General features: G+C 36.6%; 1 protein-coding gene and 1 long non-coding RNA gene across 34 annotated transcripts in view; one reads left to right on the forward strand and one right to left on the reverse strand.

Annotated features, from left to right (window-relative positions):
• LOC124091960 (uncharacterized) overlaps positions 1–3,048 on the reverse strand; it is a 40,843-nt gene extending 37,795 nt beyond the window's left edge. The window contains exon 1 of the long non-coding RNA XR_006851473.1: positions 2,938–3,048. This is a non-coding gene — a long non-coding RNA (uncharacterized LOC124091960). The remainder of the gene's footprint in view (positions 1–2,937) is intronic.
• The window catches only part of Adgrl2 (adhesion G protein-coupled receptor L2), a 644,234-nt gene that overhangs the window by 260,490 nt on the left and 371,347 nt on the right, over positions 1–12,397 (forward strand). The window lies entirely within an intron of this gene.

Here is a 12,397-nt window from a genome sequence, read left to right on the forward strand (position 1 = left end):
TTCAAGAACTGAACAAAAGTGGGAGTTTATTTAATATAACTTTTGTACTATTAAGAATTTTTTGCCTTTAGAGATATGATGTACAACAAATAAAAGTTGCTTTGCTGCTTTCATATTTAGCCTTTTACTTTTTCTTTGTGAAGTATGGTTTTAAACTGGCAATAATTTTCTCTAGAAGGTTAGCTCTCTGCCTCAGATGAGTAGATGAATAAAATAACTCCAAGAAAAACCTCTGTGGAAAGCAATCTCTCTGAACACTTGATTGCTTACAATTTACATTTACTTTTTTATACTACACACTGGTTGCTAAGCTCCCCATTTATGATATTTTGTTGGTGGCACATAGTGAGCTCCCAATTGATTTTTAACATACATGGTTATAAATTTAATTACAGTATGAAAACAATATACTTTCAAACTCCTAAGATTGGCTATTTAGGTGAAAGAATTTAGAAAGCTTACAACTCTTACCCTGGGACAAAATAAGAATTTTATTTACGTCTAGAAGACATTTACAATTAGAAGAGAATATGACTTTCTTATTTCAAGCAACTTAGCTAAGAATCAAGTTTTTCTCTTAATTTGGCTTGCTTTTCATTTGAGAGAGGGCAAAATCTATTTCCTGGGCAATTTTGCAAAGCAAAGATATTAATACTTTGGGGTTTAATTGTATCCTGTGTTTAAATACACTGTGGGTGAAACCCCAGACCTCTGCTTAATTGCTGTGAGAAAATAGCCTGATTTCTCTGAGATTAGGCACACGCTTATGTATACTTTGACCTAAGAGTGCCTCCTTCAGAATTAATCTTCTAAGGTAGAGGGATTTGCTTTTATATGTGAGCAGGGCCATTCATGACAAACCGGGCCTAATAAACTAACTTCACCTTCCAGACCTCGCTTTTGCTGTCAAGTTTTTCTTCATCTATTCATTTCACACATCTCTTGTCCAGTGACTTATTAGCAAATAACAAATAATCCTAACCTGGGCAGGAGAAATAATTTTAATGACTTTTTTTTTAATTAGAAGATTTTGAAATTTAAATTGGCTACTTCAGAAGTAAAACTATCAAAACCCCCTTATTTTTCCTAATGAAACATACAGCGTTCTAAAATATCTCCATTTAAGTAAATACTGGAGCCCACTGAAAAAGACTAACAATTCATATTTACTTAAAATTTGGTTCTGCAGCTGTATTTTGTTGAATTCATCTAATGTATGAAAGTGCTTTTTCTTTCCCATCAGCTACATCAGAATTGTTTTTGTAAGATGTAACAGAATGTTCTGGTTTTAAAATATTTATATTAATCAAAGTTGGGACTGTTTATATTTTTTGGCAATCGGGCTTTTCTTTAAAAGTGATGCACTTCCATTTAACTAAACAAAAGTGTTGAAATGGCCTGTCATATAAACTTCAACACAGCACAGTTGGTAATAGAGAATTTTGAAGAGGGGAAAGGAAGGGGAGTTAGTTTCTGGGCTTCAGGTTCAACGTGGATTAATAAAAAGTACGACATGGGTAATTTCCAAGATTTTTCTGAGGAAATGTCCTTCATTGCCATTTACAGACTCTAGGGTTACCTGATTGAAAGTTTCTCATTCTATTTTCTTGGGGCATTGGGAACTCAAGCCTAAAAGCTAGCTAAAAATTAATGACAAACCGCTACAGCTGGGAGCTTACTACATCATATAAATTAATTTAAAAACTCCTTCATGTTTTGTATACTTCCCAACTCTCTTAGTAGGGCCGAAAGTACCTGTATGTTATCACAATCTTCTATATATGTGAGCAGAAATACCTTGAACTAAAGCAATTTTTGGAGATCCAACCTCTGGCTGTTGTTTTTGGGAGGTGAGCACTGCCAAATGGTCTTTTGGTCTCTCATAGGGGAAATGGATTCTTTATTACAGACATTTTAAATAGCAAGCCAAACTTTGGTAAATTCATACGTAGTTATATATAAGTCTTTTGCAATAAGCACAATCTCAAATATTTTGAAAGTTTAATAAGACATTAGATAGATCGACCCATTTTGTATAAATTTGACCCATTGTTGTTATTTATTTGTATTTACTAGTTCACTATATTGATTCATTTCTGTGGAAAATAATCCCCAATAGGAAGGGTAGTGACAGAGGACTTAAGTCCCTATTATAGAAGTTACAAAGGCTTTTTCTTCCGAGATGATAAGCACTTATCAAATAAACAGGAAGTATTCTTATGCATGGCAGACAGAGGGGCTAAAGGTCTCCTGTTCGAACTTTTCGCCCTTCTAGAATCCCTGATCCTTCATTATTTTGTTTAACTTGATGTAAGTCTTGACCAGTAGCTGACTCTGAGAAAACATTTCCTGGCATCATTTCCAGAGGTGATGTAGGATTACAGTGCTTGCCTTTTCATTTTGGGTTGAGAAAGAAAAGTCCAACAGTGGTTCCTGGTTAATATGTGGCCTTTTAATTACCAGGTCAGACTAATTCATTTCTTTGGCCTTTAGCATTACAATTTTATTTTCAAGCTTTGGTTAAGATAATCAATGCTTGTGTGGACACACACACACAATCACTAACACCCAAACACTTTTTAAAGGGAAAAACCGTACTGTAGCAGAACAGAAAACAAGTATACCCTTTTTAATTAACTCATTCATAACATAAAGTGGTGAGGGAAGAACAAAAAGGTCAATGTATAATAAATATAAAATTTAAGTCTCTAAACTAATTTACACTTTTTTTATGGTACTAGCTAAAGCCAATGAAAATAAGCATGTTTTCCATTATGTCGCACCATTATGGATTATTATTAATATCTTGTTTCCAATTTTATGCGATTTTTGAATAATCCAAGTTTATGCACAAGCCTGGGGATGGGGGTTGCTTGCAGTAATTGAGATTATATAGTCCAACACACAGAAAGAAGAAAACGTATGTATAATCTTTACCCATTTCCAAACAGAGGGGATAATCAGCCTGATTCTATTGTGCCTTCCCTCTTCATGCAGCAATTCCTTTGAAGTCAGAGGGAGATGGAGAAGCCGAGCTGAGAATGTGGCTGACGGGGAAAAAAATGAATATTATCAGGTCAGATTCTCATAACCAGGTTTTATGCCACATTAACCATCAGGTTTCCTTTAGTGCAGAAACTTTTATTATCATTTTACCTCCTGGTCTAATCCAGGATCACTAATATAATTTCTAATAATATGCTGGGGATTATTCTTTAGTATGTTTATTTGAGCTTCCAGAAGCCAGATCCACAATCCAGACCTGCAAAAATGTTAAAAACATAAATAAACAATTTAAAAAAATAGAAAAAGCTGAAAAGACTCTGCTTATAGATGAATTTCGAAACATTGCCCAATTAAACTGGCATCCGGAGCGACTATATTGGGGCGGGTAATGTATTTACCTGCTTGTAAAACAGTTTCTCTCTTTCTCCTTATTCCTTCCTATCTTTAAGAAGAGGGGAAATGAAAGGTCACGTTTATGTCACTGAGCTCAGCGTCAGGTCTGTTATTGCTACTTGCAGGTTTTTTCTCAACTTGTTTGTTACAAATCACAGGAAGTGTGAAAGCATATGAAGGTATAGGAGATAAAGTATACAAACCTATGGAATGGTGGGCTGCAAGTAAGAGCAGTCATGAGATGCAGATGGATAGAAGGCTGTCCAAAGGCTCTTCCGTTTCAAAATCTCCAATAAGAGGGAAATGACTGTGTGAGCCAGAAGACAGACCCAACCAACTTGTCAAGCTATGAAGCTACCTAAGAACAAGTTCTTCATCAATTAATATACATCTTTATGAAAATACCACGTGAAGTCACGTGATAGGTATTGGAGATAGGAAGACAGATCACACGGCTCTTGAAAATTTTCAAACTCGTGGAAAAGACACATTGATAAATAATAGCAAAAAATATGACAAGATCATAACACAGATATGGGCTTAGCACTGTAGGAACACAGAGAAAGGTTAATTTTTCCTGGAGTTTGGAAAGCAGTGCTGGGTTGGTAAATAACAGTGTCACAGAAAAGTTGATATATTAGCCATGTCTTCTAGTATCAGGAGGTTGTGAAATGGAAGGAGGAGCCATTCCAGGCAAAAGAAATAGTATGGATTCCAGCAAGAGTGTGTCTAATCCAGGGAATAAGCAATTGTTAAGGAGAACTGAAGCACGTGGTGCACAAGCTGTGTGGTAGGAGGAAGAGTCTACCATGATTCCGCTCCAAATCACAGCCCAGTGAACAAAGCCTTGTAGAGTCTTCATCCAGGAAGCAATGGAGAATCACCAAGATGTTGAAGCACAGGAATTACATGTTTTAAAAATTGGCTGGCATCAGTAAAGAAGATGGCTTGGAGGGTGATAAGAATAAAATAATTCTCATCAGTTATAGTGAGGTTGAGAATTGGAAATCAGTGAATGCCTTTGCTGTGGTAATCAACTAAAGAGATATTTAGGAGACAAGAGACAAAAAAAAAAAAACTGGCAACCTCAATTCATACAATCTTTAGTATGCATACTATCTATCAGGTTTGGATTAGAGTGACATAGTTAGACAAAACACTTTTCCAGTATAGTTACTAATAAGAAAAGAATGCTTAAGTCACAAACACTAAAAGCCGGTCTAGAAAGTAAAATTCTTCTAAAAAATAATTTATTAAGGGAATGCTTTCAGGAAAGAAGGAGCAAGAGGAGCAGAAGAAGATAGCTTAGAAGGATGTGGTCAATGCTGAAAACTGGGTTAGCCTTGCCAGGTCCCTTATGGAGCTATGGAACATATATCGTATCCTGGGGTTAGCTCTTCTTATCTCAGAAAGAAGGATTCTCAGGTTGTATTGACTGTGTTCAGCTGAGCCCAAATCTTTGGAAAGAGAGTAATCCTGAGTTGTTAGCAGTCAAACACTAGCAGCAGCTGGGGATTTGGATGCTGTTGTCCATCCCTTACCTGGTTCAGGTGCAGTTGCTTCTTACATTGAGTTTACTGCATCTAGCCACAACTGCTTTGGAAATTTGATTCATTGGCGTGGGGGTGGGAGCAGGGAATGCATAGGGTCAGTGTGACTAGAACACACTGCATCTTCCCAGATACAGGTTTCTCCAATGGCCACAACATATTCATCATGTACCTTTCCTCCCCTTCTAGATGTTCCTCCTTAACATCTAGTACTTCTGCGGGTCTTGGTGGATTGCCTAGAAGGAAGAAACCAAATTCTCATCTGTTAGGGAGTCTGAACACCTGCTTACCATGTCCTAATCAGGATGTGTTATTAGACTTACTCATTAGTTAAGCAAGGCATAGGAATAGCAAGATATGGCCCAACTCGTCACCTGAGTGCCCAACACATGGCTCCCTGACTCTACCATGTAGCTGCATTTCTGCCTTCTTATGACAATCATGTCAGATACTCTGCCAATATAGTGACTTTTTTGTGTCAGTCATTCTCCTGAGTCTCCGGGATTACAGACACATGCTACTCACCTGGGTTCAACATGGTGAAAGAGGAGCTTCATGGGAGAACTGAAGGGGCTTATAAACCACTTCTGTGAACCAAATGTGTTCAGGGGAATATGCAAATTTAAGATTCTTATCTACGAAGATAGCTCTATCTCATACCTAAGTGTCCTACTCTTTTTCTTTTTTCTTTCTTCTTTTTTCCTCCTTATTCTTTTTCTTTCGGGGTCTTAAATTTGGCATAGAAGACATAGGCTGAGAATTTCACTTTTCTTTAAAGTTCTCTCACTTCCACAAATAGGACTTTAGCCTGATCTTCAAATCTGCCCTCTCACCTAAAAGAAATGAGTCTCTCTTTTAATTAATTAATTAATTACCTGTGGTACTGGGAATTAAACCCAACGAGCTACACCCACTCCAGCTCTTTTTATTTTTCATTGTGTGACAGGGTCTCTAAATTGACCAGGCTGACCCCACAATTGCAATCATCCTGCCTCAGCCCCCTGCCTCGCTTGGGATTACAGGTGCGCACCACTGTGCCTTGCTAAAATGAGTCTCTTCACCTGCTGCTAATGATTATTTCTGACCGTCACATTTTGCTTTACATTCTGAAAAATAGATCTGAGTCTGTGTGGCAGGCTGACTCTGGGATGGTTCCTGATGAAAACTGCCTCCTAATATTTGTGACATTGTATAGTCCACTCCCTTGAGAATGGTCATTGTCTTTTGACTTATTTTTCACCAACAGAATTTGTAAAAAAAAAAAAAATGGGATTTTATTTTTAGATTACCCTACATAAAATTGTCACATCCTTCTTGCTAGCAGAATCCCTTTCTCGCTGGCTATGATTAATTAATCCGCCGTGTGGCAAAGGCCAACAACTCAGAAGGAACTGTATCCTGTCAACAATAACATGAGTTTGAAAGAGGATCCTTCCCCAGTTAAGTCTTTTTTTTTTTTTAAAGAGAGAGTGAGAGAATTTTAATATTTATTTATTTTAGTTCTCGGCGGACACAACATCTTTGTTTGTATGTGGTGCTGAGGATCGAACCCGGGCCACATGCATGCCAGGCGAGCGCACTACTGCTTGAGCCACATCCCCAGCCCCCCAGTTAAGTCTTATGATGAGACCCCAGTCTTTAATGACACCTTGATTTTAACCCTATAAAAATCACAAAAGCAGAGGACCCAGCTAAGCTATTGCTAGAATACTTAGAAAGAGGGAGATGATAATCATGTGCTGTTTAAAGCAGTTAATTTTGTGATAATCTGACATAGAGCAGTAGATAACTAATAGAGCCTATCACTTTATCTCTTCAATGTGTCAAGGATATTTGGTAAGAACCAACCAAACCTAAAGACTTTTTGAGAGTTTTAATTTCTCCATGTCTCTCAAAGCCAGAGACCTTGAATCAGCCACTGTGTCCCCTTCCGCCTGTATCTCAACCCAGTGTAAAATCATGGGTGAAAATTTTAGCAAGCTTTTCTTTTTCTTTTTCTTTTAGTTTTTAGTTGTAGATAGACACAATACCTTTATTTTATTTGTTTATTTTTATGTTGTGCTGAGGATCAAACGCAGTGCCTCATACATGCTAGGCAAGTGCATTATCATGAGGTAAAACCCTAGACCAGCACTTTTTCTGTAAAAGGCAGGTGGTAAATGTTTTAGGCTTTGTAGAATACATGGTTTCTCTCTCTAATCTTCAATTCTGTCTGAAAAATTCACAATTGACAGTATTCCAATAAAAATTTATTTATAAAACAAGTAAATTGGATTTCGGTCCATGGGCCATAGTTTGCTGACCTCTGATCTTAACAATCCTACTGCTATAAAATGTCAGGGACTAACAATGCTGTACTTCCAGGGATGGGGCCTTATTGCCATTCAACTCCAGAGGCCCATCTTGGTCTCTGCTTTCTAGGAATATCCATCTTGACTTGGGTTTCTTAAAAAGAAAACCTAAGGAAAATATTCTTATAAAAGTGATTTATTGAGGGAGTACCCTTAGGAGAAGAGGAAGGAAGGAGACAGGAGAGGGCAAGGAAAGAAAGCTAAGCAAGGATGTGTGTTTAACTGAAAATGGTGGGAGCTTGGTCCCATAGGAAGCTCTGGATGTCAGATCTAAATTCACCTTTGCAGTGTGTGTATATTTGCGGGGAGGAAGGTAGGTGGCAGGAAAGGAGAATATTTTGTATTCCTTATGTCAGTAGATCTTTGACTGCTTTCTGCCTGGGTGGAGGGTAGTCCCAAGTGAAGAAGGCTTTCTCCTCAAAGGAACGGTACAGCAGTGAGCTGCTAGTAACCATCACTCTTCACAACTGGGATATGGATACTTCTCTATTCCTCCAGTGGGGCAATGCATTTACTCTACCTAAACTTTTCTTAATAGCCTGGAAGCATTTTTAAAAATTCACTTTTAAGGTGGGGCAAGGGATTGGTCAAACACATGCATGCACAAATTAATGATGCTGAAAAAATGCAAAACAACCCCCATTAATTGGGGTTATATATTTGTTAGGTGTTGTTAATTATCAGTTTTCTTAGTCCATTTGTCAAAACTGGGACCAACATACTCAAAGTGGATAGAACTGAATGATGCATTGGGGAACAATTTGGAGAAATTCAAGCAATACCAAGATGAAAATCAAATACCTCCGAGTTCTTATATCATGGTGCTTACTACTAAATAGTATAAGAACAATCACCCCAGAACCCAGTTGTTCCAGTTTCTATCCCATTTTATCCCTACTTTCTGTCTGACCTTCTGAAAGTTACCTAAATTTCTGTGCCTCCTTGGTTTCTCATCTGTAAAATTAGGTTAATACCAGTATCTATCACAAAAATGAGCTATTACAAGAGTATTTATTCACAACTGTCCTTGGTACATAGCACACATTAAGCAAATGTGTGCTTAATTAATGTTGTTGATGTTACTATTATTGTCATCTTTAACTTATCTATGGCTATATTTAAATATGTGTTTTTCAGTGCAGTCTTAATTGGTGTTATGGGTTCTTAGTCCTGTGCTTTGCAATGTTAGAAAACATAATTAAATTTGTTGGCTCTCAAACAAAAATCCAAATCCCCTTCTTAGACTCTAAGGAAAATTCTGCAAAAAGCTTTATTTTTGAGTCCTTTCTGGAGATAGAGTTGGAGGTATACCTATACTTCAAGGCAAAAATCACTTAAAAAGAGTATCTCTATTCACATCTGAGATGATCATGCTTTAGTAATAAATTTTAAAATACTCTCCCCCCCTTTTTCTTTCTTTCATATTTGGAGGCTATACTTGGGATTAAACTCAAGAACATTCTTCTTTAAAATTTTTAAATTTTGAGACAGGTTCTCACTAAGTTGCCCAGGCTGAGTCTCAAACTTGCAATCCTTCTGCCTCAGCCTTTCGAATAGCTGGGATTACAGGCATGTGCCATGGTGCCTGGCAAAATCTTGCAATTTTTGGTAAGGTAAAATTATGCCTTAATTTTGTGAGGTTTGTTGGCATGGTTGATCGTAAACAAGAACCTTCAAAAAAGAAGACAATAGACACCTGTACTTACTTCTACATGTAGATGTACAACTAGGTATACACAAATATATAAAAAATATTATTTATCATATATATATACTGCTTCAGGAGATTACCAGTTTCTAATTTTTAGATTTATAAATATACTTTTGAATTTCTAATGATGCTCAGTGGCCAAGATTTTGTACATTGGACCCAAATAAAATATATCCGATCCCTAGCCTCTCTCTGGCTTCTACTTCTCTTCATCTTTATAAATCACTACTCAATAAACAAAGAAATAGGAATCAAGCAACCAGGGAGATTTGGAAGAAAGATCACAATTATTTGATGAGTGAAACATCTGGAAAGGGATCATGACCTCATTATCTTTTGAAAATAGTTAATGAAACTCTTCTTTTAGCTCACTGAAGAATTCTAAGTAGAAGTGCTTCATCAAGCATTAACTAAGAAAATGCGTGCCAATGCTTTGGATAAATCAAGTTGTCATTCTGCTCCATAAATATTTATTCTGCAGATGGTTTTTAAACCTACTAGTTTCCTTTTTATAAGGAAAAGTTAAGTTGGTATATTTATTTTAGATCATATTACAGAACTTTTCAACAGTTGGGATTTTTGAAAACATTTATTCAATTCCTCTTCCTATTTTAAATCAGTGGCTTGAACTGAACAAATCATGTTAGTAAAAAGTATCACACATCAGGTGAAAGTTGGTCTTACCTATTACATTTTTTTCTTGGCAACATAAAAATATGTTTCCAAAAATCAGAAATCTTTGGAAATCTGGTTTTTCAGAAAGAAGCTACCTAAAATCAATAAGCCATTGGACAACAAACAGTGCTTGAAAAACAAATAAGTTGAAAGATTAAATTATTTTTAACCCAAAGGTGATTATGCTTTTCTGGTTTAAAAACTCCTTCTCTGATAAGAACTTAAATAAAGTAATAACTATTGTTGTGTGAACCAGCAAATATATTTAACACAAACAGTCATTGTATCTCTTTGATTCAATCAACAAGCAATTATTGAATGTTAATGAAATGCCTGGGACCATGACAGGTTCTAGAAACCCAAGAATGAAATGGTGGTTCCTGCCTTCAAGCAACTATCTAGAGCAGGTGACAGATACTTCTGTGACTATGTATAATACACTGTGACATGTTCTATATAGACAGCAAAATGGCTATGTGGTACAGCAGAAGGGGGAAAAAATGCTTGAATCCAGTTTCAAATTAAAACATGCAATGCATTTTAAGAACCAAGGATCGGAAAGAAAGTCAATAAATAAATGAAGATCCAGAAAAAGCCTTTGTGGAAACAAATGTAGAGGACAATTTTTAACAATAATTAACCTCCCAATAAAAATGGATTAAAACATTTAGAAAGCCATGAGATCAGGAACAATGTGCCTATTTTAACATCTCAGAAATGTGTTTATTGGACCTAAGTTGTAACTGTAGAGACAGACCTCACTTGATGCAATAGTATCCTTGTAATGTGTTAAATTTCACTGAAACCATTAACAATTTAAAAGATCATCATTTCAAAATGCTAAAACTAAAAATTCACTGTGATATATTTGGTACTGGAGTAAATATGGTCACAATCAATTAATATCTCAGAAAATTACAGTGTGACAAAAACTAGAGTGAAGTGCTCAGTTCTCCATTCGATTAATGAAACTCACTCAGTTGGCAAGATATAATTACACGAGCCTGCGATATGAATGCATGGTTTTGGCATTTGCTCTCATATCTCTTGAGGCTATTACGTGAGTTACCAAGCATAGTTCTTTATTGGAGTGTCTTAGTCTGTTCTGGCTGCTATAACAGGGTGCTCTATAGTGAGTGGCTTCTGAAAAACAGAGACTTGTTTTTCACAGTTATAGAGGATGGAATTACAAAACTCAAGGTGCCAGCAGATTTGTGGAGGGTCTGCTTCCTGATTCATAGACAGCCGTCTTCTCTCTGTGGCAGAGGGGTGAGGGAGCTCTCTGGAGTTTCTTTTATGATGGTCCTTAATCATGCTTACAAAACATTAGCCCTCATGACCAATCATGTCCCAAAGACCTCACCTCCCAATGTCATCACATTAAGGGTTCAGATCTCAACATATGAATGGGGCGTGCATAGACACAAATGTTCAGTCTGTTCCACTATGTTTTGAATGTTTCCCCATAAGGTCATGTGTTGAAAAATTGATCCCAATGTGGTCATATTCCAGGTGGGATCTTTGAGAGTTGATTAAGCCAAAGGGCTCTGCTCTCATGAAAAGAATAATGCCATTAAGAAAGAGTTTATCTTTGGTTTCTGTAGAAGGGAGTGAGGGAAAGGGTGGGGCTGTGGGGATGGGAAGGACAGTAGAATAAAACAGACATTGTTACCCAATATACATGTATGATTATACTACTAGAGTGACTCCGCACCATGTACAGCCAGAGGAATGAGAAATTGTGCTCCGTTTGTGTACAATATGTCAAAATGTATTCTACAGTCACCTACATCTAATTAGAACAAATAAAAAAGAAATCAAGAGTTCATTACTGCAAGAGTCAGTTCCTTGTGGAAGGGCAAGAATGGCCCTCACTCTCTTGCCCTTCCTCCTTCTGCCATGGAATGATGTAATCAGAATGCCTCCCCAGACACTAGCATCTTGATCTCCAACTTCCCAGCCTCCAGAATTGTGAGGAAATAAATATCACTGCATTATAAATTACTGGGTCTGTGGCATTTTGTTATAGCAGTACAAAATAGATTAAGGTGTTGAGTTATCATCTTTCCCCTGTTTTACTTCCAAAATCCATAGATTTTTTTTTTCTAGACAGTTTTCAAAGCAAAATAGGTTAAAGTACACCAAGCAACAGAAAGTTTTTGCTGAATAATTTTTTTTTTTCCTAAGAAATTTCCAACGCTTTTTTGTTGTTGTTTTAATGTGGGAGGTAACACACAGGATTAATGCTCTTTTTAGTTTTCTGCCTTAATATTCAAGTTGACTTTGGGTGACAAACACCACAGCTATGTTCAATGCTGCTTCTCACATTCTTCTCTCTTGTCTGTCCCTTTTCTGAGTTTACCTTATTTTCTGAATATTTGAATAACATGGTTCACTTTTAAAGGAACCTTATAAAATAAACATTTAAATAGTTTCTGCCTTGTGAATTTATAATTTAATGAAAAGTCACCTTGCATAAAAAGAAAAGATGGAAAGACCTTCTTTCTAAGAAAAGTATATGGCAAATAGGAAAATCTAGTTCTCTTTTCTAACTCTTTGTTGTTGACACCTGTCATTAAGGGGAGAGGGTTGTGTGGGTGTTGGGGATGTTATAGTAATAGTTGAGAGGTCCTCTTCAACCTATGGTACCAATTCTCTTCCCCTTGTCAAGGATGTCCTGTCTTATTATTACATTCAGATTGTTTTTTTTC

The sequence above is a fragment of the Marmota monax genome, unplaced genomic scaffold (assembly GCF_021218885.2).
Source record: "Marmota monax isolate L192 unplaced genomic scaffold, Marmota_monax_Labrador192_F-V1.1 WCK01_AAM20220418_F8-fsc00046, whole genome shotgun sequence".
NCBI classification, from domain to species: Eukaryota; Metazoa; Chordata; class Mammalia; order Rodentia; family Sciuridae; genus Marmota; species Marmota monax.